We start from the raw sequence: 25,944 nt of genomic DNA, 5'->3' as shown, positions 1-25,944 counted from the left end.
TTTTCATTATAGAGTTGTGAAACCAAAAGACAGTGAAAATATTTAGCTTGTTAGGGAGACATGGGTAGTTATGTCTACAACTTACAGACTGAAGATTTCTATGGAATCATGAAAGCAATGATTGATAAATTTGATACTAGTGACTTCCCAACAGATAATACATGCAAGTTCCACAAGTAAACAAAAGAGTTTTAGAAAAAATGAAACATAAATCTAATGGAAAAATAATGGAAGAATTTTATGGTTTGAGAGCAGAAATGTATACTTACAAAGTTGGTGACAGAGAAGAGAAAAAACAAAAAGAGTGAAGAGATGTGTTGTTAAAAATGAAACTAAGCATAGAAGATATCATAAAAATTGTTAGTTCTAATAATACTGAACAACAAAGAGCCATGAATTTAGTATGAAGTTTCGAACATGAAATTTATTCAATCAAGGTAAATAAAAATCATTTAGTCCTCAAATGATGAAAGATTTGTTTGGAAAATAAAATAGATATACTTCAAATGGACATTACACAGTCACATTATCAGCTGCCACAGCCATCTTTATCATCATCATCATCAAAATATGGAATCTCTTCTTCTTTTTCTTCTTCTTCACCTTTAAAAAGTGAATAGTATAATTAAGGTTTATTACATATCTTCAGCTGTATAAACTGTTATAGGTTTTCATTGCTGTTTTCTGAGTTTCCCTTTGTAGGGAAGCAGCCTACTCACACTGTAGTAAATTCACATCAGTTTCCATTGTGTGCCAGCCAGTCTGCTGTAACTAGCTCTGACGTCATAAATGTTGCGCAATACCTTAAAAATCAAGCAAATGAACTAAAACTTTTCTAGCATGTCAGGAATAATACTAAATTAATGTGTGTTGAATATCAGTTCGATAACTTAAGTCATTTTCGAAATTTGGACGTTTTTCTGAAAAAATCATTGGCGCAACAGAAAAGAGCTAGAGACTTCAAAATTTATATTTAGATTCATCTTTCATAATGATTTAATAAAAATAGTACTTTGGATTTCACAAATTAAGATTTTAGTGGAAATTCATGATTTTGTGGTTTTCGTCTCAAAACTGAAGGAAGCAAGATAGATTAAGTAGGCTAATATATAAGGCTAGGATGTTTAGATTTAAATAGGTTGGAGGTCCGCTATGACTATGAAGATGTGTAAAGTTTCTTTTGAATACCTATAAAATTATAGCGATAGCGGATCTCAAAAGGGCCAGTTCAGAGCTCATCTACTGCGTACAGTGTAATTTAATTAATTCTCTCTCCCAAAATATTTAACTTAGCCACGTCAAAATTTTATTATCAATATTTACCTGCATGCTGAATGCACGTTTAAATTAAGAGCTTCTTCGGCCATCAGCAAAAGAAGCTATAAATTATTATGTAAATTGAAGTGGTGCGTTACTAGCCCAGCGGCTAGGCGAGAGAACCGATTTGATCAGGCGTTCCCTTAGCCGTCCGCACTGCGGGTTTATATATAAGGACGCTGCGTGAGGAAGAAAGGCCCCAGTTCTCTCCAGACGCTGAATGACACGCCATCTGTGTCGGGAGTCGCGTCGCATCAGTGTAACTGCTACAAACAGCCTCGGGTGCCGTATTAAGTTACTAGAGATACGCGGAACCATGAAAACATTTCAAGCGAAGTGTTAATTCTGGGATGCTTTTCATTATCTAGCTTCAGTTTGCGTATTGTCGTATTTTCACGTGCCGTCGCAGGACAGACATTCTACCAAATATTTAGCGTGGCGTTTGATGAAATACTTTCATCAAATTATGGCGAGCATTCATTTCAACATTTAATTCGGACATTTATAGTTGCATCAGCGCATTAGACTCTGAACTGTTCTGTTAGTTAGGTTGTAGGGATACTTGTGTTTTTTATCAGTGAATTTCAGAATATACTCAACTATTTTGGAAAACCGTTTTTGATTAGAAATCCCGGACAATCTCCTAATTCCTCAGAGCTATAAGTTGCAGCTATAATTGTATCTCAAATGAAATGGGCACTAGGATCTCTATTACTGGTTCCATGTTTTATTAAATCACTTTCTGGGTGCCAAAAAGTAAATAGAGAGCCAGTGTTGAGAACGGCGAAAGACAGCATTAACAACATTCCAAAAGCCAGAAACTGATTCAACTTGCAAGCATTTATACAGCAATCAGATTTAATAATGTTTTTACAAAATCATCCGCCGCCCAACACCTTTACATGGAAAAATGTAATAATGATAAAAAATAAAAAATAAATTTAAATTTTATTGATAAAATTTATTCTATAAAAATGGAGCCCCTCCTGAAGAAGCTCAACAATACAAGTAACTCTAATTTATTTAAAAGAATTGGTCAGCTACAGATAAATGTTAAGAATAACATTACTGGCTGTGGGTATTTGAATACAAAATAAGGAGGAAATTGTGTATGGAGCTCAATAACGGGAATAAGATTGTTCTAGCAAACAGATTTTTGAAATTAATAAGTAATTGGGACTTACATTGATTTGAAGATCAAAAGTTAAACATAGATACAGCGGAGTGAAGTACAGTAGTTTAAGAATAATAGTAATGAATTTCATGAACTATAATTTCTAGTGCAATTCGAATGTTACCTTTAGTTTTCTGTTCTTAAAATTTCATCGATTCAATTTGAAGCTCTTGGTCATCACTGTACTGGGTTCGAAAAAGGATGGTAATTTTCCCACCCACACACACCCAGTGTACCCTCTTACTACAGATAAAGTGCGAAAACATAAAAAATTTAAAAGAGAAACTTATAAATAAAATAAAAAATGTAAAATTTAATTAAAACTTGAAAAATAAGATATGTTTACCAAAGTCAATGTTTTTGCTGGTTGTCAAATTCTTGGAATTCTTTATAAATAAATAATAGTGTATATATTATACCTAAAAGGGTAATTTCTCTGCTCATGTAGTTATTTTTCTTAGCAGTGAGGTGAATGAGAAGATTGAAAGTAGGATATTTTTGTGAGTTCTGGGTTATTTCTTCTAAAGAAAAACGACACAAATCGTGAAATTCTGATGGAATCCAAGGGATTTTGAGGTTTAGGTCATTCTTTGGTAAGACATGTATTTTCATTCAGTTGTGATTTTCTCTAGAATTTTACGTTTCAGTTCATAATTTGGTTTAACTCTTAAATCCTAGATACGCATTGATGCTTATTCTGCAGAACATTTAATCTAATTTTTAGGTTAATTTTTTAGTATAACAGTTTTCAAGGTAGGTAGCTTGTGTAAATTATAAAACTTTTATGCTTTTAATTGATGCCAACTCTGATGTGCACATTATTTAAGTCTTTATTTCGTAAATACTTCAAGTCTTCAATTCCTTTTTCTTCTAATTTAAGTACAAGTCTGCAATCTAGCATGTCCATAAAAATGTGAATATTAGAAGTGCTGCTGGTTTCCACAACTATTGTTGTAAATTGTATTGCGTAGTAATAGATTACATGAAATGGCAATGGACATCAGTATACACTCCTGGAAATTGAAATAAGAACACCGTGAATTCATTGTCCCAGGAAGGGGAAACTTTATTGACACATTCCTGGGGTCAGATACATCAGATGATCACACTGACAGAACCACAGGCACATAGACACAGGCAACAGAGCATGCACAATGTCGGCACTAGTACAGTGTATATCCACCTTTCGCAGCAATGCAGGCTGCTATTCTCCCATGGAGACGATCGTAGAGATGCTGGATGTAGTCCTGTGGAACGGCTTGCCATGCCATTTCCACCTGGCGCCTCAGTTGGACCAGCGTTCGTGCTGGACGTGCAGACCGCGTGAGACGCCGCTTCATCCAGTCCCAAACGTGCTCAATGGGGGACAGATCCGGAGATCTTGCTGGCCAGGGTAGTTGACTTACACCTTCTAGAGCACGTCGGGTGGCACGGGATACATGCGGACGTGCATTGTCCTGTTGGAACAGCAAGTTCCCTTGCCGGTCTAGGAATGGTAGAACGATGGGTTCGATGACGGTTTGGATGTACCGTGCACTATTCAGTGTCCCCTCGACGATCACCAGTGGTGTACGGCCAGTGTAGGAGATCGCTCCCCACACCATGATGCCGGGTGTTGGCCCTGTGTGCCTCGGTCGTATGCAGTCCTGATTGTGGCGCTCACCTGCACGGCGCCAAACACGCATACGACCATCATTGGCACCAAGGCAGAAGCGACTCCCATCGCTGAAGACGACACGTCTCCATTCGTCCCTCCATTCACGCCTGTCGCGACACCACTGGAGGCGGGCTGCACGATGTTGGGGCGTGAGCGGAAGACGGCCTAACGGTGTGCGGGACCGTAGCCCAGCTTCATGGAGACGGTTGCGAATGGTCCTCGCCGATACCCCAGGAGCAACAGTGTCCCTAATTTGCTGGGAAGTGACGGTGCGGTCCCCTACGGCACTGCGTAGGATCCTACGGTCTTGGCGTGCATCCGTGCGTCGCTGCGGTCCGGTCCCAGGTCGACGGGCACGTGCACCTTCCGCCGAACACTGGCGACAACATCGATGTACTGTGGAGATCTCACGCCCCACGTGTTGAGCAATTCGGCGGTACGTCCACCCGGCCTCCCGCATGCCCACTATACGCCCTCGCTCAAAGTCCGTCAACTGCACATACGGTTCACGTCCACGCTGTCGCGGCATGCTACCAGTGTTAAAGACTGCGATGGAGCTCCGTATGCCACGGCAAACTGGCTGACACTGACGGAGGCGGTGCACAAATGCTGCGCAGCTAGCGCCATTCGACGGCCAACACCGCGGTTCCTGGTGTGTCCGCTGTGCCGTGCGTGTGATCATTGCTTGTACAGCCCTCTCGCAGTGTCCGGAGCAAGTATGGTGGGTCTGACACATCGGTGTCAATGTGTTCTTTTTTCCATTTCCAAGAGTGTAGCTCTAGAACAGGTATATCTCAAAAAATTAAATTAAATCTACCCTTAATCTCATTCTGTTTAGAAGCCAAGAAGGTTAGTCATGCATCAAGTTGTTTCAGACAATAATCAAAACTACAAGCTTCTTCCCTGTATATTGTCACTGTTACATTTTATTTTCCATTAATGTCTATTTCTACAGCAAAAGGCTCAAAACGCTAATGATTGAATACTCTTCCAATATCAGTGTTTTTATGTTTCTAGTTCTTCTTGAAATAAGTATTATCTCCTTCTTCAACTATATTTTTCAAAGTACTTCATGCTCTGAAAATAATTATGTTATACACATCAACAAAAATTTTGCACTACCCTGATATCTCGTTAGATACGCTGCTATTGTGTGATTGTTTCTGTACTGATTGGAAGATCACAACTAATGTTGTTCGTAAACGTACACACAGTTATCAAGAGTGTTACCTACATGTCGAACTCCGCAAGTGTTTCAGTTAATAGTGAATCACCAGTAGGGACACATTAGAGATGTTTGTGGAACATTAGAGTGAACATACACCATGCCACGAATGACAATCGCGAGCAGTGATTGGGTCCGCATTATAAAATTGCGCGCAGAAGACCTCTCAAACATGTAAGTTGCTCAATGACTGCACCAGAGTCAAGGTGATGTGATGCGGATATGGAATCTGTTCCAATTGACAGGTAGCGTAGAAGAAGTACACCGCAAAGACCGTCCATGTTCGACAGCTGCACAGGATTATCGATGTTCTACGGTTTTTGAGTCAAAGGAAATGTGGGCTGAGTGCTCCAGAGTTGAATTCGGAGTTCGAAGAGGCTACAGGATGTCATGTGTCGCATCATATCGTCAGGAGACGATTGCAAAACGGGAATCTCCCTTCAATATGACTATAGTGAGCACAACGTCATACACTGCAACTCCATTGACTCCATTACAAATAGCCAGGACATCATGCAGAATGGACACCCCAGGATTGATGTCGGGTGTTGTTTACAGACGAAACTCGGGTCCATTTGCACCCTGATAACTGCAGGTAGTATGTTTGGATACAGCCCACTAATACCCTACGCCTTCAACACTGTGTCCCACATGTGTAACAAGGTAGTACTGGAGTGATGTACAGCGATTGTATTACATGAGACAACCGTACACCTCCGTGGTTGTTGAGGGCACTCTCACTACTCTACATTACAGGAACGAAATTCTCCAACCAATAGTGGACCCGTATCGCCAGCATTTTGCTGACACTTTCATGATGATGAATGACCTCGTGAACACAGCAAGCTAGACCCACTACACTGGAGTGGTCTGCATGTTCCCCAGACATGAACCCAATCGAATAAGTGTGGGATCGACTGAAACGGCATGGTTTTGGACGTAGACAACGACCAGGTACTCTGCGTGACCTACGCAGAATCGCAATTTAACTGGGGGACAATTTGGACCAAGGCTGGCTTGACGATCTCATCGATGGTACGACACGACGGTCTTAAGCCTGTAACCGAGAAATGGGACGTTCGAACACGTACTGAGTGCTGAGAAGAACTAACCAAGGAAAACAGACGACTCTGTCGTTACACAATTTTTTTTTGTTTGTGGTCTGGACTCGTTGCAAATAATTGTATGTGCATGCTGCAGAGTCAATTTTTGTTTTCTGTGTCATGCATTTCGAAATAAAGAGGTGCAGAAAAGGTTTTGTTGGTGTATGTATAACGATAAGTTAAGCGAGCAAAGGCTCCATTACTCTGTATACAACTATAACTTATTCCATTCCTTAAAACAAGTTGTTTGGTTCCACATATAAATATTATCATAAATTGAGTAACTGAAGTGTATTTTTCATTCTAATTATGGGCACTTTAAGCCTCTTGTCCTAAGTAACCTCAAATGGCTCTGAGCACTATGGGACTTAACTTCTGAGGTCATCAGCCCCCTAGAACTTAGAACTACTTAAACCCAACTAACCTATGGACATCACACAAATACATGTCCGAGGCAGGATTCGAACCTGCGACCGTAGCGGTCGCGCGGTTCCAGACTGTAGCGCCTAGAACCGCTCGGCTACCCCGGCCGGCTCAGTAACCTCGTCGAAGCGCTTCTTTGCTATTTTTATTTATTCATTTGTTTGAGAATTTGCACTAGATATGCTATCTTCCAATGGTGTAGAAGATTTCGTCAAGCTGTTTATTGAATGATCCTTTGATGTTAGCTTATGTTTCTAAGAGATCATACGCGCCTGCTACCTTCTTACTCTCAAACACGCGGCCTTATGTACTACACAGATTTTTTTTTCTAGTACTTTACGTTGAACGACAGAGTTGTAGGATTTAGGATCTATTCCGACGGTTCATTCATTACATCTATGACTCGTAAAAATTATGTTTATCAGAGCCTTAAGAACTTCAATGGTTGTTTCTTAAACGTACAGAGATTGCGTCACATCTTTTCAGCCCAGCTCGCTGAGTTTAGAGCCTTTAGCGTTACCTCGAAAGTACTTCCGGAAGCAGTTTTTAAATGCAACAGTAGCACGTTGTGGCTAAAACTTGGTAGATGTTGTCAACATTTCTGTAATACGGGACGGTTTCGTGATTATAACTCACAGCCCCTTTAAGAACTAAGTTTCAATTGCGAGTTGAATCTTTCTCACACGAAAGCTCCGCTGTTACATTGGCCCCAACATATGTTAACATGTAAGCTTTTTCGTTCTAAACATTCAGTTAATTCATGTTCGAGTCCTAAAGGAGATCGATCTTTGACCTGGGTAAAGGAGGTAAAGCATATACGTAGTTTTTCTCTGAAGGGTTTCCATAACCGTCTTTGTTTATGTTAACATGACAAAAGATTTCATCTGCGCCAATTTTTAGTATAAACTCAGCGATGTGCACCAGAAATTTTCAGTGCAAAACTTACCTGAAGACGTCTTTATGGTTGCTAACAGAAATGTCGTGGCAATATGTCGACGTCGTCTGGCTGCAATTCCGAAAGCCCTCTGCACAAAATCTACAAAGACCTGTGCTCTTCTCGGCCTAGTAAAGGATGATCTGGGTTTGTGGAAAACTGGAGAATACAGAATACCATGGCAATGTGGCAAATGGTACACTGCACGTAAGGTGCGTCCAACGTATCGCCACGTAGGCCTTTAGCAGACCAGCAATTTTCAGTGCAAAACTTACCTGAAGACGTCTTTATGGTTGCTAACAGAAATGTCGTGGCAATATGTCGACGTCGTCTTGCTGCAATTCCGAAAGCCCTCTGCACAAAATCTACAAAGACCTGTGCTCTTCTCGGCCTAGTAAAGGATGATCTGGGTTTGTGGAAGACTGGAGAATACAGAATACCATGGCAATGTCCCTCCACAGGATATTCTATGGATTATTCCGCACGGAGATTTTGACTACGACGAGATCCTTCTGAGATTCACAACTTAAGAAATCAGTGGAAATACATTTGGCAAAAGATCTTGTTAATGGATAAGGCGTAAGGCGCGTTGATTCATTTAAAATCTTCAAAAAAAAGTATCTGACACCTAATGACACGTCTTGCCCCAGTTAAGTTTATTATTTTGACAACTGAATCTTAACTCTGCAGACCTTAATTCGATAGAAGTCGATCATGTAATATCATGGTTATGCCAATTTGTGGTATAAACTCAGCGCATGAACAAGCAATCTCCAGTGTAACACTTACAGGCATGTGGCTGAATAGTCGTCGTTAGAAATATCGTAGCAAGATGTCGATGACTTCTGATTGCAATCCTGGAACCTCATGGAAAGTTACTAATCCTTTAGGTCAGAATGATACGGCTAATAAAGAAGCATAGAGAACTGAAATGGTATACTAACGGTCTGAATGCACAAAGCCATGAGGAAAGTGATATAAGCTGAGACTTTTTTTTACCTTCTATGACAAGAAATAGCCTTATAACAAAATAACTAAAGACTAGAATGCCAAAAAGATGAACTGAAATACATTTACGACAATGGGACACAAAAACTATCGACATATGAAGAAGAGATCAGACGGCAAACTGTTGGAGGATGGCTTTGAAATGCGTGAAAGAATGATCAATACCCTGTACCCGTCACATTGGTCCCGTCGTGGCTTTGCACGTAATCAGAGATCAGTAAATGAGTCCCCATCAATGGTTCATATGGCTCTGAGCACTATGGGACTTAACATCTGAGGTCACCAGGCCCCTAGAACTTAGAACTACTTAAACCTAACCAACCTAAGGACATCACACACATCCATGCCCGAGGCAGGATTCGAACCTGCGACCGTAGCAGTCTCGCGGTTCCGGACTGAGCGCCTAGAACCGCTCGGCCACCGCGGCCGGCTGAGTCCCCATCACTCGCTACGGATGTCCACATTACCCAACTGTCTCTGTGTACACATTCTGTGGCCGGTTTTTGTTTTGTCGATAGGCAGTTGCTTGCATTTGTCTCGAAAGATAAGACAGTATTTGTATTCGTATGTCCACCTTGTACATTCCCCACCTCTCCGCGCTTGAGCTAACTTTTATGACCTTTGATTCGCTATCTCAGAGTACTCACTTTCGATACCCCTATCACCTGTCTGGTTTTGTTGAACCAAGGGTTTAGTGAACCCTGAGTGACATAAGCTTGAAATAGTGCCCAGCGACAAACTTAGCGCCTGTCAGAATTCCAGTGACAGAATGCCTTAAATATTCAAGAATAAATTCAGTCATACACAGCGTTGCTGATGTCGGATATTTGTTCGAAGTGGGACGAAAACCCTTGTAACACTTCACAAAACCAAGTTTTAAAAAATTAATTTGAGCAGTTGTTGAGTCAGCCAGTCGCTAGAGAAACGTACTGGATCTACTTGCAACAAATAGGTCACATCCACTCGATTTACAAGGATACCACACGGCAATTGGATTTTCGTAGTTTTTTACATTTATGGTACGCGAAGTACAGAACTCAAATATCACTGCACCAAAGCAGTGCAATGTGACTCTCAAACATTCTCGAGAAAATCACCTTTCAAGTTTTCTGAACATCTTTAACAGCCTAAACAGAAGGCAACGTTTGTTTCAAGGGGCAGTGTGACTCTTTGACAGATTGCGCTTGCTTAGGTGGCCTCGATTCCCAGCCAGTGCAAATTTTTGAACAAAAATGCACGTTCTACGAGAATACCCGTAAAGCGTAAAATATTCGGTGGCTATACACCGAGGTGACAAAAATCAGCCGGCCGTTATGGCAGAGCGGTTCTAGGCGCTTCAGTCTGGAACCGCGCGACCACTACGCTCGCAGGTTCGAATGCTGCCTCGGGTATGGATGTGTGGGACGTCCTCAGGTTAGTTAGGTTTAAGTAGTAGGGGGACCTCAGATGTTAAGTCCCATAGTGCTCAGAGCCATTTGAACCATTTTACAAAAACCATCGGATAGCGTTATACACATATGCAGATGGAGTTTCACTAGTATACCAGCTTCTCTTGAAGTAAGGAGGGTTAGAGTTAAACATCTTGTGGACAACGATGTCTTTAGAGACGAAACGCAAGCACAGATTACGAAATGATGAGGAAGGATACCGGTGGTGCTCTGTTTCAAAGGAGCCATGCTGCCTGGAGCACTAGCGAGGTGGTCCAGCGTTTAGCACACTGGGCTCACATTCGGGAGGACGAAAGTTCAAACCCGCGTCCGTCCATCCTGATTTAGGTTTTCCGTAATTTCCCTAAATCGTTTGATGCAGATGCTGGGATGAATCCTTCGAAAGGGCACAGCTGACTTCCTTTCCCATCTTCCTCTAATCCGATGGGGCAGATGACCTCGCTGCTGGGTCCCCTCCTCCCAAATCTACCAACCAAACGACCTGCCTGGAGCAATGTAGGGAAATCACGGAAAACATACACGTGGCTGGCCGGACGGGGCTTGAACCGTTGTTCTCCCGAAAGTCAGCGGAGTGTGCTAAACGCTGTGCTGCTTCTTCTTCGAACGACCATAGAATCATATCAACATACATCCTGAATCATTTTTCATTCTGATTTGAAACTTTCAAGAATAAAAATGGGACCTGGCACGCGAAAGACAAAGGTCCGATAGATAATTTTAATCTTTCAGGAGGTTTTATCAGATGTGCGGACATTTGCCACGCCGGACATTTGCCACGATTTCACCTGCTCCGAAGGGTTGGGTCCCTTGTCTCCCCCTCCTCCTCCTCCTCCTCCTCATCGCTTACTGAGCCTTTCCGCTATTTTACTTAACATAGAACCAGAATCTCTTTGGAATTTCCGCCACTTTTATAGAGAGAGTTTCGTTGTGGAATCTATTAAATGCATCTCGCATTGAAATCTGCACTAAATTTCGAGCCTCAGTAAAACTTCGCCGATCTTAGGGATTTTGCGTTCGTCTAAATTATACTTGCCTTTTTCGGTGCTCCTGCGGCACCTTTCTGTCCTGTTTTGTGTACCATGAGGGATCAGTTCCGTCTCTTATTAATAATTTATTTGGTATGAATCTCTCGAGTGCTATTGATACTATTACTTTGAACTTAAGCCACATATGGTCTTCACTTACATAGTTTGGAAGGATTGGACGCTGTCTCTTAGAAAGACGTCAACCTAATTTTTACTTGCTTTTATAAATAGATATATTTCGCGTCTAGTTTTGGTGAATTTCTTTGTTACAGAATTGAGCCTCGCTTCGATTGTGTGTTCACTAATCCCTGTATCCGTCGTGATGCTGAGGATTATTTGTGGCTAAGAGGTAAAGTGTGTTTTCGTAACCATTTACAATTTGAATTGCGTCGCGAAGTAATTGTTCAAAATAATTTTAAAAAAAGCATTTATAACCATTACGGAAGTTGTTTTCTATCTACAATAGGGTCTGAAAATGTATTTTTGTCGACATACGGAAGGTAGATTGAAGTCACTGCCAACTATAATTGTATGAGTAGGGTACCTATTTGTGATGAGACTCGAGTTTTCTTTGAACTGTTCAGCAACTGTTTCATCTGAGACCGGGTTGTCGAATATAACTCTGCCCATACTAAATCACAGGAACTATCTGCTTCAATGTCACGTGTGAGCTGGAACACACATTACATTATTTTTCCTTAAGTTGTGCTTCTTGTTTTTGTTGTAGTGCACATCATTACAATTACGGCTTTTCCCTCCAAAACCTAGGATGCTTTCTCTGTGACCCTGTAAATACCAGAGCTAAACAATGTAGAACAACAACGTACGTTACAAGCCAAACATTCTATATTACTTCATTTCCTTATTTCTAACATTTTAAAATTGTACGTCGACTTTAGATGACATGTCAGTCATAGATGTTCTTATCTGTATTTAATGAACGTATTTTCAGCCATGTTTCGAACATTGTCCCGCTACACTTTATCAACTAATGTTTCGCCGCAAGGGATAACGCATTTTAGAGAGTAAATTAATATGGAATATGCCATTCTTCTTTTCAAACATTCTCAGACCCATTTCTTCTTTCCTTATTGTCTTTTGGGCATGCAGTTGTAGTAATTAAAGTAGGCACAAATGCAGTAATCAAAAAGAAATGATTAGCGTTCATTCTCATTCTCTTTACATCGTTCCTTTCTTGTTGCTCCCATGGCGATGAACTGTTTCTATCGCAATCAGTAAGCGTGAAAGGAAGCTACCGTACAGACAGGGGGATCTATATTCATTCTTGGCAGAACTAATTACATACTAACGTAATCGTCGGTATTGCTTTCGTTTCCCAAAAGTTATTAATATTTCGATTTCGGAAAAGAAGTTCTGTATTTAGCCAAGATATCGAAGAAGAAGTCCCTTACGTACTGGTTGTATCGAGTAAGATGTGGAGACGGCGGTTTGAAAGCGGACAGAAAAAGTACGAGGAAGGGCGTCCTTTACCTGAGGGATCGCTACCTGGCGAAGGGGCAAGTGTGGCAAATGTCGGCCGTGGCAAATGTCCGGCGTGGCAAATGTCCGGCATTCGTTTTATCATACGCCTTACATTCAGCGACTGTCATAAAGCACTTGATGCAGTGGAGGTGTAGGCAATTCTCAAAGACCTTTAGAACGCCTATGTCGATTATTAATACGTAGGCTTTTGAATAATATTGATGAAAAGCATCTAATGTCCCAACAATCTAAAAGTATGAAGTACTTAAAAGATTGGCGCATAGCTCCACCTTAGACAGCCGTGAGTCCAGTGGACACGGCTAACACGTCACATGGGCATGGCATAGTCTGTAATGCAAATAAACACCCAACCTCGTCATTAAAGCCTTAGTTACGGCGGTCTTCTAATAGAACCCTTACTTCGCTCTTATGGATCTGGACTTTGGTTTAGAAGCCTGATAGTGTGTTGTGTGTTTGTTCATTGATTCTGATTTGAGCTCTCGTTATTTCCTGTCGTAACCTCCGCTTTCTACGGCATTTTCGGCCCCCGACTTAAAGTCAATGTTGGTTTCCACAAGATACGTGGTTCGCAGCAGATCGACCTGCAGGGCAGAGTGGAACAATGTTCGGCCAATAACTTCAACAAAGCTGATAATCACGCCAAAGTTGTCAAACCCCCCGGGGTTTTAGTTTTTGATTATTCGAAGCAAACTTGGAACAACGGTTCCTGCTATTTTGCACGGCTCGTAATATCTCCTTTTCAGTCCGCTTTTTTATTGTTTCCTGGTAGTCCTATATACGAAGTGGTTTACAAAAGTCCCCAGGCACCTATCAGTGGAGATTACTATGGGATGTGTGCACTCTTCGCCTTTAATGACGGCTTGAACTCTACTGGGGATATTTTCAATGATGTGTCGGCATGTAGCCGGCCGTTTGTGGCCGCGCGGTTCTAGGCGCTTCAGTCCGAAAGCGCGCTGCTCCTACGGTCGCAAGTTCGAATCCTGCCTCGGGCATGGATGTCTGTGATGTCGTTAGGTTTAAGTAGTTCTAAGTCTAGGGGACTGATGACCTCAGATGTTAAGTCCCATAGTGCTTAGAGCCATTTGAACCATTTGTCGGCATGTCTATGGATGAATGGCAGCTCATTCTGTCTCCGAGAGCCCAAAACAGAGAAGTTATTGATGTTGGACGTTGGGATTTGGAACAAAGTCGAAGTTCTAACTTATGCCAAAGATGTTGAGTTCGTTTCAAGTCCGGACTCTGGCAAGTCAGCTATTTCAGGAATGCTGTTATCCAAAATCATTGCCTCATGGATGCTGCTTTATGACAAGTTGCATGGTCAGGCTGATACAATCATTGTCTCTGAGCTGTTCTCCTACTGTAAAATGAGTCCATATCGTTCTGCAATTAACATTTTCTTCGGCGCAATGAGGGGACCACAACATAACCTCTAAATCGCCCTCGTTCCGTAATACCACCTCCACTGTACGTCACTGCTGGCACTTCACATCATAACAGGAAACGTTCTCTAAGCAATCGTCAAACATTCGTTTCCATCGGATTGCCAGGGTATAGCAGGATTCATCACTCCAAATTACTGGTTTCCAGTCATGCACTGCCTCGTAGCGTCGCTCTTTACATCGCTTAGCTTTAACTACAGAAACTTGTGGCTTTTGAGAAGCTGCTCGACCATTGTACCCCATTGTTTTTAACTTCCTACGTACAGTCATTATGCTATCTAAACTGCTATTATCACTTTGAAATTCACAGTGATTTCTTCCGCTGATTTCACGTGATTTTTTACAGCCGTCCTCTGCAATGATCAATGGTCGCTGTCTGTCAGTATAAGAGATGTGCCTGGTCCCGGTTTACCTGCAGTTGTTCCTTCGCCTTTCCCCTTCACATTCACATCAGCAACAGTCGATCTGGGTAGCTTTAGAAGGGTTGGAACGTCCTTGGTGAATTTGTCTCACAGGTGACATCCAGTGGCCAGTCGACGTTTGAAGTCACTCATCTCTCCTGCCCGACCTGCTCTGGTGTTACTGCTTCTCTACTGACAGCACGTTATTCCCCGCCACCTTTTATACTTGCAGATACACCTCTCTTGACATCTAGTAGTCAATTCCACATTACATAGGCAGCTTTTATAACTTAATACGAGTGTAATCCCAAAAGTAAGGTCTCCTTTTTTTTTTATAAGTACATAGACCTGTTTATTTCTACAATGGTTTACATCAGTTTACAACTTGAACATTTAACTATTTTTCGACATAATCACCATTTCTGTAGATGCATATTTGTAGACGCTGTGGCAGTTTTTGTATGCTCATGTCATACCAGGCCAACGGCCTTGCCGCAGTGGTAACACCGGTTCCCGTCAGATCACCGAAGTTGAGCGCTGTCGGGCTGGGCTAGCACTTGGATGGGTGACCATTCGGTCTGCCGAGCGCTGTTGGCAAGCGGGGCGTAATCAGCCCTTGTAAGGCAAACTGAGGAGCTACTTGATTGAGAAGTAGCGGCTCCGGTCTCGGAAACTGACATACGGCCGGGAGAGCGGTGCGCTGACAACATGCCCCTCCATATCCGCATCCAGTGACGCCTGTGGTCTGAGGATGACACGGCGGCCGGTCGGTACATTTGGGCCTTCATGGCCTGTGCGGGAGGATGAGTTCATGTCATACCAGCTCGCCGCCATGCTGTTCAGAAAGTTATGAACCTCTTCTTTCACCTCGTCGTTGGAGCTGAATCGTTTTCCGGCCAAATGTTCTTTTAACCTAGGGAACAGGTGATAGTCATTGGCCGCCAATTCAGGACTATAGGGTGGGTGGGTGATTATGTTTCACTGAAACTGTTGCAGGAGAGCAACGGTTTGCCGAGCGATGTGTGGGCGAGCGTTGTCATGGGGAATGTGTACGCCCTTGCTCAACATTTCTTTTCTGCGGTTCTGAATTGCCGGTTTGAGTTTTTTCAGAGTCTCATAGTACCTGTCAGCGTTAATTGTGGTTCCAGCGATTCAGCTCCTACGAAGAAGTGAAAGAACAGGTTTATAACTTTCTGAACAGCATGGCGGCAAGCTGGTATGACATGGGCATACAAAAGCTGCCACAGCTTCTACAAAACTGCAGTGACAGAAATGGTGATTATGTCGTAAAATAGCTAAATGTTCAAGCTGTAATCTGATGGTAACCATTGTAGAAATAAACAGGTCTATGTACTTGTAAAAAATAGGAGACCTTACTTTTGGGATTACCCTCGTAGCTTGTCTTTCAACGCCAATGTAGTTTCTTGTTCACTCTTACTAAGACGCAAATTAGTAGTTGTTGCTAGATTAAGTTTCAACTAGTGTCTTAAAAAAAGGAACCAGTCGTTTAAATCCTTGTTGGCCGTACTGTGCAATACGTCTTACTCCGAATGTAGCTGTGCGTCTAATTCCTAATTAGGAAGATGGGGCTAGCAAATTCTGAGATTTGTTTAAGCTAGGTTCTTTAAATAGGCTAGCCATTTGAAATAGCTTCTGCCGGACAACGTGAATTAAGCATTGACCCATCAGCTGCGCAATGTGCATCTGACGTTGATTTAGGAGTGTTAAAAGTGCTTTCTAGTCGACAATAATTTCTAGCAGATAACGTTCCCTAAAGTCAGCTGATGATAGGACATCGTCAAAATATGGAGATTTCGCAGTACATCACACAAATAAAAAAGATCACAAATATAATTGTCAGAAAAAGAGAAATACACAATTATACTTGGAGGGTCAGAGGACTGAGATCAGCAATAGACTACGTAACGGTCAATGAAAAAACCAAGGAAATGGTATGAGATGTACGAATCTATATGAGATGTGACCTCTACAGATCGTTTTGTACTTGTTTGTAAAACGATTCTTTTGGAAAGACGTATGAAAAACAGTACAAAGGTAAACGGTGAAAAGACAGCGAGAACAAGATAGGACTACTACAGTATATGAGATATTTTCCAAAGATGACTGACTAAATATAACAGCAGAAGACATAGATACAGTAACACCATCAGACAATGCACTATAATAACGGCTACGAGGAGTCAAGGAAAAGTAGAATAAATCAATATAAGAAACGTTTAAGGATATGTAATACCGAAATAAAAAGAGGCATTAAAAAAAGCTTGTTTGAATATACAAAGTGGTTCAGAAGAATCTCGAGAACAATACAGAAAACCATTAAACAAAGCTAAAGCAATCATGACTACATAATGGGGCCGCTGGAATAGATTTTTCACCCAAACAGAAAATTATGACCATGGACGTATGGACTTTTCTTATGTATTGTTGAGAAACCTCAATAAGTCGGAAAGAGGTAATGTGAATATCGATAGAATAGTAATTGACGATTGGGTGAAATGCTATAAAAACCTTTGTTGCAACGAGAATTAGATGTAGGAAGAGTAGGGTATGATGGAAAAGGCCGTAGGTACCATAAATATACACGAGTTGGAAGAAGCATTAAAAATGCTATTTAAATATCACTTTCTGCATTTCATAAATTGGAAATTGGATGAAGGAGCAGTGGATGATAGCAAATATAGTATCAATCTTCGAGCAAGGAAACAAGTCCAACACAAAAATTTACCAGGTAGTAAGCATCCCGAACACAGAATACAAACTATGTGCTAAAATACTTAATGCTCGCTTGCGACTCATACCAGGGGCCCAGTTATCTCAAGTTCAAAATGGGCTTACGAAAGGAGGATCTTGCTCAGATAATACGCTGACAGTAAATAAAATATTTGAGAAACGGAGAGATAATAACTTCCCGACGTACACTTCTCTACAAAACTAAAGGGGCAGATAGACAAAGTATCGTAATGTAATAACAACTCGATGGAAATGAGTGGAAGTGCGGAAGTACGTTGCCAGTCGTGCACAGGAAGCTGAAGGTCACATGGCGTGATTATAGCACCAAATGGTGCTGACCTGGCAAAACGAGGCACTTGATGGAACGAGGAAAGGCAGTTTGTAGCTAGCAGCGAATAGTTATGGTGCATTTTGGTCGTGTTCTTCGTAGTAACATGCCAAGGCGCAAATAAGTCGATAAGTAATATAATAAAAAATTCCTCCTCAGTGTTGGCTCAAGAAGAAATGCGACAGTGTGTAGATAGAAAATTTAGAGGTAGTAGTAGCGTTAGTTATCGCAGTGGCAGGTAGCAAAGTGTAGCGGAAAGATGGAAACCCTACCTTTAATGTTGCAGTCACAGAAAGCACTGTGGAGTGCTACATGTTTTGCTTTCAACAAGAGTTTGCATGTGGCCACTGTTGTCAGAGTTGCCCACGGTCTTCGCCATGGCGCGATACGACACTGTACATCAGGCTAGTGCCGTCAGCTGATACTAAAACTTCACTCAAACTGATGACGTCAATGGCCATCGACAAAGCGGATGTGTATTTTCAAGCAGGAGTAGATGTAGCTAGTTAACGCAGAAAGATACTGGCCTTTCCTGTCAACTAAACAGCGCCTCGTAACGCACATTAATCAGCCTGTTGCTTTGAAATGCTAAGTAACAGACGACGCTGCCTACAAACAGGAACGTAGACCAACAACACTTTTGCAGTTTCTTCACATTTATTGTTTGGATTCATCTGCCTATTGCGGATATCAAATACAAGACTCATTTAACATAATGTCTGCCGGCAATCAGATTAATGATTTAGATGTTTTACGTACACATCAGCCGTTCTGTCACACTTCCATTGGGCACTCCTGACGATACTCTTGTCTCTGATGAACGCTCGCCGCCGAGTTTTCGAGCCACTCATATGTGAATATATTCCACACGCTCGTACCTTCGTTGGCAGTCTGCAGCGGGCTACCGTGTCAGACGCTCCGGAAATCTAGGAGTATGAAATCTGCCAGTTGCCCTCCATCCATAGTTCGTAGTACATGATGTGAGAAAAGGGCAAGCTGAGTTTCACATGAGCGCCGCCGTACTGACTCGTAGACATAGGCTTTTCGGTCTCTTAGATGTTTATTGTATTCGAACTCAGATTATCTACTAGAGTTCTGCAGCAAATCTATGTTAACGATATTGGTCTGTAATTTTGCAAGTCCGTCCTTTTAGCCTTCTTATATACAAAAGGCACCTACGCTTTTCTCCAGTCGCTTGGGACTTTGGGCTGGGCTAGAGATTCACGATAAATGCAAGCTAAGAAAGGGTCAGTGTCGCAGAGAAGTCTTTGTAAAACCGGGCTGGGATTCCATCCCGACCTGGCGACTTATTTGTTTTCAACTAATTTTGTTTTATGTAAGGGATAAGGCACAGTCTGATTTTTTAAACTAATCTGGACTGTGCACAAACCTTTTAAGTGTGTGTATCATAAACATTTAGGCAGTTGGTAAACTCCATATTCGTAACGAAAAAGCTCAGCAGCATAATTTTTACTTACATCGATTTTAAAGTATCTATCAATGCTCACTATAATCTCGATGTTTATCCGATTCCACATCCGGAAGAGCTACTAGCGAAATTATCATGAGTCCAGTTCTATTGTCAGAAAGATTTAGCTGACACGTGTGGTAACCCTTAGACGCAGAATCAAAGTGGTTTATGGTAATCGATACGTCTTTTGGTGTGGCGACCGAACAACCCCAGTCGGGATCTCTCAGCCGATAATGCCATACGAATCATTTCATCTCATCTTCATCAACGCGAATGTAATCGAAGTGGCGTCAAATAGAAAGAATTGCACCATGTGGCCGAATTCCCCCTGCCATTAATACCGTACCTTTTAGTGTTTCAGGATCTCCTGCAGTATTTCAAATACGTTTGGAGCCACTTATTCAGGGGTTATCACAATCTGAAAACTATTTAAATGACATTATCGTCACTAGGTCTACCTAGACACAAGAAGTCAACAGCTGAGAACAGCTAAGTAATGGACTTATCTCAAAAGAGAGTTGAATAATTGTGGTTTTTCCTAACCAAGTGTTCAATATCTCAGCCACATACTGGGTAAAGATGGTCTCATGTCAACGCCAACTCCGTTGAAGCAACTGAAAATCTGCCTACAGTCAAAGATTTGAAAGAACTCGTTTTCTTGATAAGATAAATTACTGTGAAAATTTACATCAAATGCTGTGCAGGTATCACACCCTCTTATTCATCTTTGAAAAAAGGGAACGTTCTTACAGCTAAAAAAATTTATTACGCCAGGCAAACATTCAGCCCTGGCTATAGACGCTTCGCTGTTTGGGACAGGTCTCACGACGTCGTGTAAGTTTCCTGATGTTACGGGCATCTGATTGCATATGCATCTTGAATGCTAACAGTGGCACAAGTGAATTATAGCCAAATACAAAACGATGCACGACTGTTGTTTATAACATCAAGAAATTGCACGAGCCATAGGCCGTTAATTTCACTCTTTGGTCCCCAAAGAAACATACTAGTGAAAAAAGGGCGCCACGGCTACAGCCGTGGGAGATTTTTCTGAAAAACTAGAATTGAACTAAAGGCTTTGGGACCGCTATTAACAACGCAGTGTTGACATACTGCCGCATCTAGAGATACGTCCTGATTATCAGATAGATAAGGTCAGTTTACAACTCAATTAAAACATTACGGACAAGCTGCACAAATTTTAATGACTTCCCAAAAGATGCTTAGATTCAGAGTGCAGGACTGGACACTATGCAAAATCTGCAAGACAGGACTGGACACTCTGCACAAATCTACAGAACAGTGCTGACGACCTACTTCTCCATACTCCACAGACTCATGGTCAACCAGGAGATACTTCTGCTGTCCACCGAAGAGTCAGAGTGTCAGGTGGTGGTCCCAGCTATCCTCTGGCCTCACATCCTAAAGTACTGTACAAGGTACTCTTGGAGATGTGGAGGATGAAGGCCTGGACAAGGCATCTTGTATATTGACCCGCCATTCATACCGACTTGTAGGCCTACCAATCACATGCTGTTAAAATCATCTTCGAATGCATCTATGCTGGTCATAAATCTTAGCCAACATCTGTCACTGAAAAAGGTAGAAATTCCACGAAGGTTAGTTTTGAACAGGGTGGCATTCAGAAAGCTTCTATTCATCCTGACCAACAAGGCAGTTTCGATGAACCCAAAAATCTGTCTCCCACCAGTTGCATATTACGGTCTATAAACTTCGGTTTTGACAGTCGCAGTGCCGAGGCGCATGCTGGGCATCACCCTCAGGGGCAAGGTGAGGAACGAGAACTTTAGACAAGGAGGTGCAAATCAAAGTGTGGAGTGGCTGGTCATGGGGAAAATGAACCCCCATAAGAAACAGTTTGATGAAGTGCTTATATTGTTACATATATCAGTATGTATCAAAAATTTATGAGTTAGCGTTTGGTTAATAAAGCACAATGGAAAGTCGTGTTGAAAAAAGCAAGGAATTCCAGAAATTATGAGCTGTGTTTAACATTTGACACTTCTCAGTGGTGTGAGTAGGGCCAGCTCAAATGGATTGGTTTGCGGTGTGGCTGCTCGCAGAGAACATTCCAACCAGCAAAAGATAGTCTTTCAAAAGCTGACCACACATTCTGTCAATAACAAATCCGACAGTGCTCAGGAGTGCACAGCTAGAACCTACAATCTAGAGTAAGGCGGAACAGGAAGAGAAAGACCCTCCACTAAGGAAAAAACAAAAAAACAAAAAAAAAAAAAAAACGGTAGGACCGACTACTTCCCAAACGTGGGTTGAAACGACTGAAAGAAATAGTATCCCATTCATTTCTATGCTCACATAGCTGTAGTCAGCATAAAGGCAGGGATCCAGCGTTTAGTTCTAAAGGGGGACGGGGGGACGGCACACCGCAGATGCATTTGTTGTTGTTCAGTATGTAGACTAGTTTCATTGCGCACTTCCCATGCCCACTGTTATGGCCGCAACACCCTCCCCCACCCTTTCCCGCACGAACACACACACATTTCTCACGACACCACTCAGGTTTCAAAGTGCTACGGATATTTAGGATTTATAGGTAATAATAGTAACAATGTAGATATGAATGTTCTTTCATAATAATAAATATATTTAGTTGAGTAACTAATTCTTCACTTTAGCTTAGCTATCAAGTAATTGCAGTTTAGTAAAGTACATCACTTCAAAAGCGTCCGTCCGGAAATTTCAGAGATACAGGTTTCAGTTACTAACTATAAAAGTAACAAACTGTCACTATTTGAAAGTCATAATTTATACAGTATAAAATCTAAGTGTACCATCACCGTTATCAATATATTTTACTTAGCACTACCACCGTGTACACTGGTGGGTTGTTTATAGTTACGCAAGCGTGTGAACGAAAATTTTTTTTGCGGGGGGGGGGGGGGGGGGGGGGGGGAAGGGGACCATGACCACCACTGTCCACCCCTTGGATCTGCGCCTGTCTGCAGGCTTGTGTTCACAATCGTAATGATGAGTGAAGTACTGTAATGGTGAGTCCACGCAATGACTTTACATCGTGTGACTCACAACGTTGTCAAAGTGTAAAGACCTCGTAACTGCGTGACACACGTAAATACTCCTCAGATTTTTGTATTAAGCTTTTTCAAACGCAACATGTACTAATATCACAGTACTCTGATATTGGTACTTGCACATGACACCATAACGTTTGTAGGAGGCTCGCTTTCTCGATATTCTGAGGATGAGTTTACTCGAAACGCGTAAATAAAGTTGAGTTGCTGAACATCAAGCGACTAAATTTTGTCTCCATCGGCCACAATAGCAGTGTGTGAACTGCATATATATAGGAAAAGCTCCGTATCTGTAAAATAGTCGCATGCCTCTTAACGTGAGTATATGTAAATGGAACAGAAATCAAACTGGGACGGTACTCCTGGATCTTCCATAGTAAACGAAGAGCTACAGACGGAATTCAGCATTGCTTCTGCCTTGCAATTTCGGTTCCTGTTTCATCCATAAACGTTTGGGACACTAATATCCTTAAAGTATGACTATCATTGCTTTCACTTTTTAGAGATTTTTCGGTAATATTTTGCTACGATAGTCACTGAAGATTTTGCGCATTTCCCTTTAGAGAATAAAATATCTTTCTATAACCCTACGCTTGGTTTTACACTTGTCGTGGAATAATTGTAGTTTCTTTAGAACCTTCTTTATTGAGTCTGTAATATGGAGGGACCTGCCACAAGTAACTGTTCTAATAGGTACCAATCCATCCAGTGCTTCGTCAGCTGTTCTTCTAAACTTGAGACACAGTTCTCTACATGCTCTTGCCGAGAAATGAATGTTTTAAGTTTTTCCCCAAGATACGATATAACTGCCACTTTCTCCAGTTTACTGAGCATATAAGTCTTTCTACTTGTTTTAGTAGCCCTTTGCACTCTGGCAACCTTTGTTGTCACAACTGCACCATGACCACTAATCCCGTTTCAAAATGCCCGACCTCAAAGGTCGGGATTATTTGTTGACATTAGATCTAATATACTTCCATCGTAAGTGAGCTTCCGAAATATCTGCTCTATGTTGTTACATCCATATTTACGATTACTTAATCTAAATTATTACCAAAAATGATAAAAAAGGCTCTATTCCGTCAAACTATTGGTCTCAATTAAAAGAAAACATGTCCCTCATCCTTGTACTGTTTGATTGGAAGTAATGATTTCTGTGATATCGCGCGGACCGATTTTTTTCCGAGTAGTTCCAAATTTTCTGAAGTTTTCTACGAAACGCATATTTTACAGTACTGAAGATTCCTAGTGTCTATAATCACTGGATTCAATATTTAATATTTCTTACCGTACATTCTTACTGCGAAAGACAGTTATGCAACGTCCCACCATCTGCCATTTACCTTAGCTATTCACACTTCCTTGATGTTAATTACAGAGGAATCAAAATATTAATTACGGAGGGATCAAATTACTAACTACATCACATAGGCAACAGCATAATCAACGAACATTCTGAGAGACTACTTCTCCTACCTGATAAATCTTGCTCATATACACCGAGGTGACAAGTCATGGGCTAGCGATATAGACATATACAGACGGCGATGGTATCGCGCACACAAGATATATCTACATCTACATCTACATTTATACTCCGCAAGCCACCCAACGGTGTGTGGCGGAGGTCACTATACGTGCCACTGTCATTACCTCCCTTTTCTGTTCCAGTCGCGTATGGTTCGCCGGAAGAACGACTGTCTGAAAGCCTCCGTGCGCGCTCGAATCTCTCTAATTTTACATTCGTGATCTCCTCGGGAGGTATAAGTAGGGCGAAGCAATATATTCGATACCTCATCCAGAAACGCACCCTCTCGAAACCTGGCGAGCAAGCTACACCGCGATGCAGAGCGCCTCTCTTGCAGAGTCTGCCACTTGAGTTTGCTAAACATCTCCGTAACGCTATCACGGTTGCCAAATAACCCTGTGACGAAGCGCGCCGCTCTCTTCTCTATCTCCTCCGTCAATCCGATCTGGTACGGATCCCACACTGATGAGCAATACTCAAGTATAGGTCGAACGAGTGTCTTGTAAGCCACATCCTTTGTTGATGGACTACATTTTCTAAGGACTCTCCCAATGAATCTCAACCTGGTACCCGCCTTACCAACAATTAATTTTAGATGATCATTCCACTTCAAATCGTTCCGCAGGCATACTCCCAGATATTTTACAGAAGTAACTGCTACCAGTGTTTGTTCCGCTATCATATAATCGTACAATAAAGGATCCTTCTTTCTATGTATTCGCAATACATTACATTTGTCTATGTTAAGGGTCAGTTGCCACTCCCTGCACCAAGTGCCTATCCGCTGCAGATCTTCCTGCATTTCGCTACATTTTTCTAATGCTGCAACTTCTCTGTATACTACAGCATCATCCGCGAAAAGCCGCATGGAACTTCCGACACTATCTACTAGGTCATTTATATATATATTGTGAAAAGCAATGGTGCCATAACACTCCCCTGTGGCACGCCAGAGGTTACTTTAACGTCTGTAACGTATCTCCATTGATAACAACATGCTGTGTTCTGTTTGCTAAAAACTCTTCAATCCAGCCACACAGCTGGTCTGATATTCCGTAGGCTCTTACTTTGTTTATCAGGCGACAGAGCGGAACTGTATCGAACGCCTTCCGGAAGTCAAGGAAAATAGTATCTACCTGGGAGCCTGTATCTAATATTTTCTGGGTCTCATGAACAAATAAAGCGAGTTGAGTCCCACACGATCGCTGTTTCCGGAATCCATGTTGATTCCTACAGAGTAGATTCTGGGTTTCCAAAAACGACATGATACGCGAGCAAAAAACATGTTCTAAAATTCTACAACAGATCGACGTCAGAGATATAGGTCTATAGTTTTGCGCATCTGCTGGACGACCCTTCTTGAAGACTGGGACTACCTGTGCTCTTTTCCAATCATTTGGAACCTTCCGTTTCTCTAGAGACTTGCGGTACACTGCTGTTAGAAGGGGGGCAAGTTCTTTCGCGTACTCTGTGTAGAATCAAATTGGTATCCCGTCAAGTCCAGTGGACTTTCCTCTGTTGAGTGATTCCAGTTGCATTTCTATTCCTTGGACACTTATTTCGATGTCAGCCATTTTTTCGTTTGTGCGAGGATTTATAGAAGGAACTGCAGTGCAGTCTTCCTCTGTGAAACAGCTTTGGAAAAAGGTGTTTAGTATTTCAGCTTTACGCGTGTCATCCTCTGTTTCAATGCCATCATCATCCCGGAGTGTCTGAATATGCTGTTTCGAGCCACTTACTGATTTAACGTAAGACCAGAACTTCCTAGGATTTTCTGTCAAGTCGGTACATAGAATTTTACTTTCGAATTCACTGAACGCTTCACGCATAGCCCTCCTTACGCTAACTTTGACATCGTTTAGCTCCTGTTTGTCTGAGAGGTTTTGGCTGCGTTTACACTTGGAGTGAAGCTCTCTTTGCTTTCGCAGTAGTTTCCTAACTTTGTTGTTGAACCACGGTGGGTTTTCCCAGTCCCTCACAGTTTTACTCGGCACGTACCTGTCTAAAACGCATTTTACGATTGCCTTGAACTTTTTCCATAAACAGTCAACATTGTCAGTGTCGGAACAGAAATTTTCGTTTTGATCTGTTAGGTAGTCTGAAATCTGCCTTCTATTACTCTTGCTAAACAGATAAAC

At 41.8% G+C, this 25,944-nt stretch overlaps 1 pseudogene; it reads left to right on the top strand.

The window, feature by feature from the left end:
• The first annotated feature begins 15,136 nt into the window (after positions 1-15,136).
• On the top strand, positions 15,137-15,254 carry LOC126413357 (5S ribosomal RNA; annotated as a pseudogene).
• The last annotated feature ends 10,690 nt before the right edge of the window (positions 15,255-25,944 follow it).

This window comes from Schistocerca serialis, chromosome 7 (genome assembly GCF_023864345.2).
Source record: "Schistocerca serialis cubense isolate TAMUIC-IGC-003099 chromosome 7, iqSchSeri2.2, whole genome shotgun sequence".
Lineage (NCBI taxonomy): Eukaryota > Metazoa > Arthropoda > Insecta > Orthoptera > Acrididae > Schistocerca > Schistocerca serialis.
The sequence above is the reverse complement of the archived record's forward strand: the minus strand, read 5'-3'. Positions and strand labels throughout refer to the sequence as shown.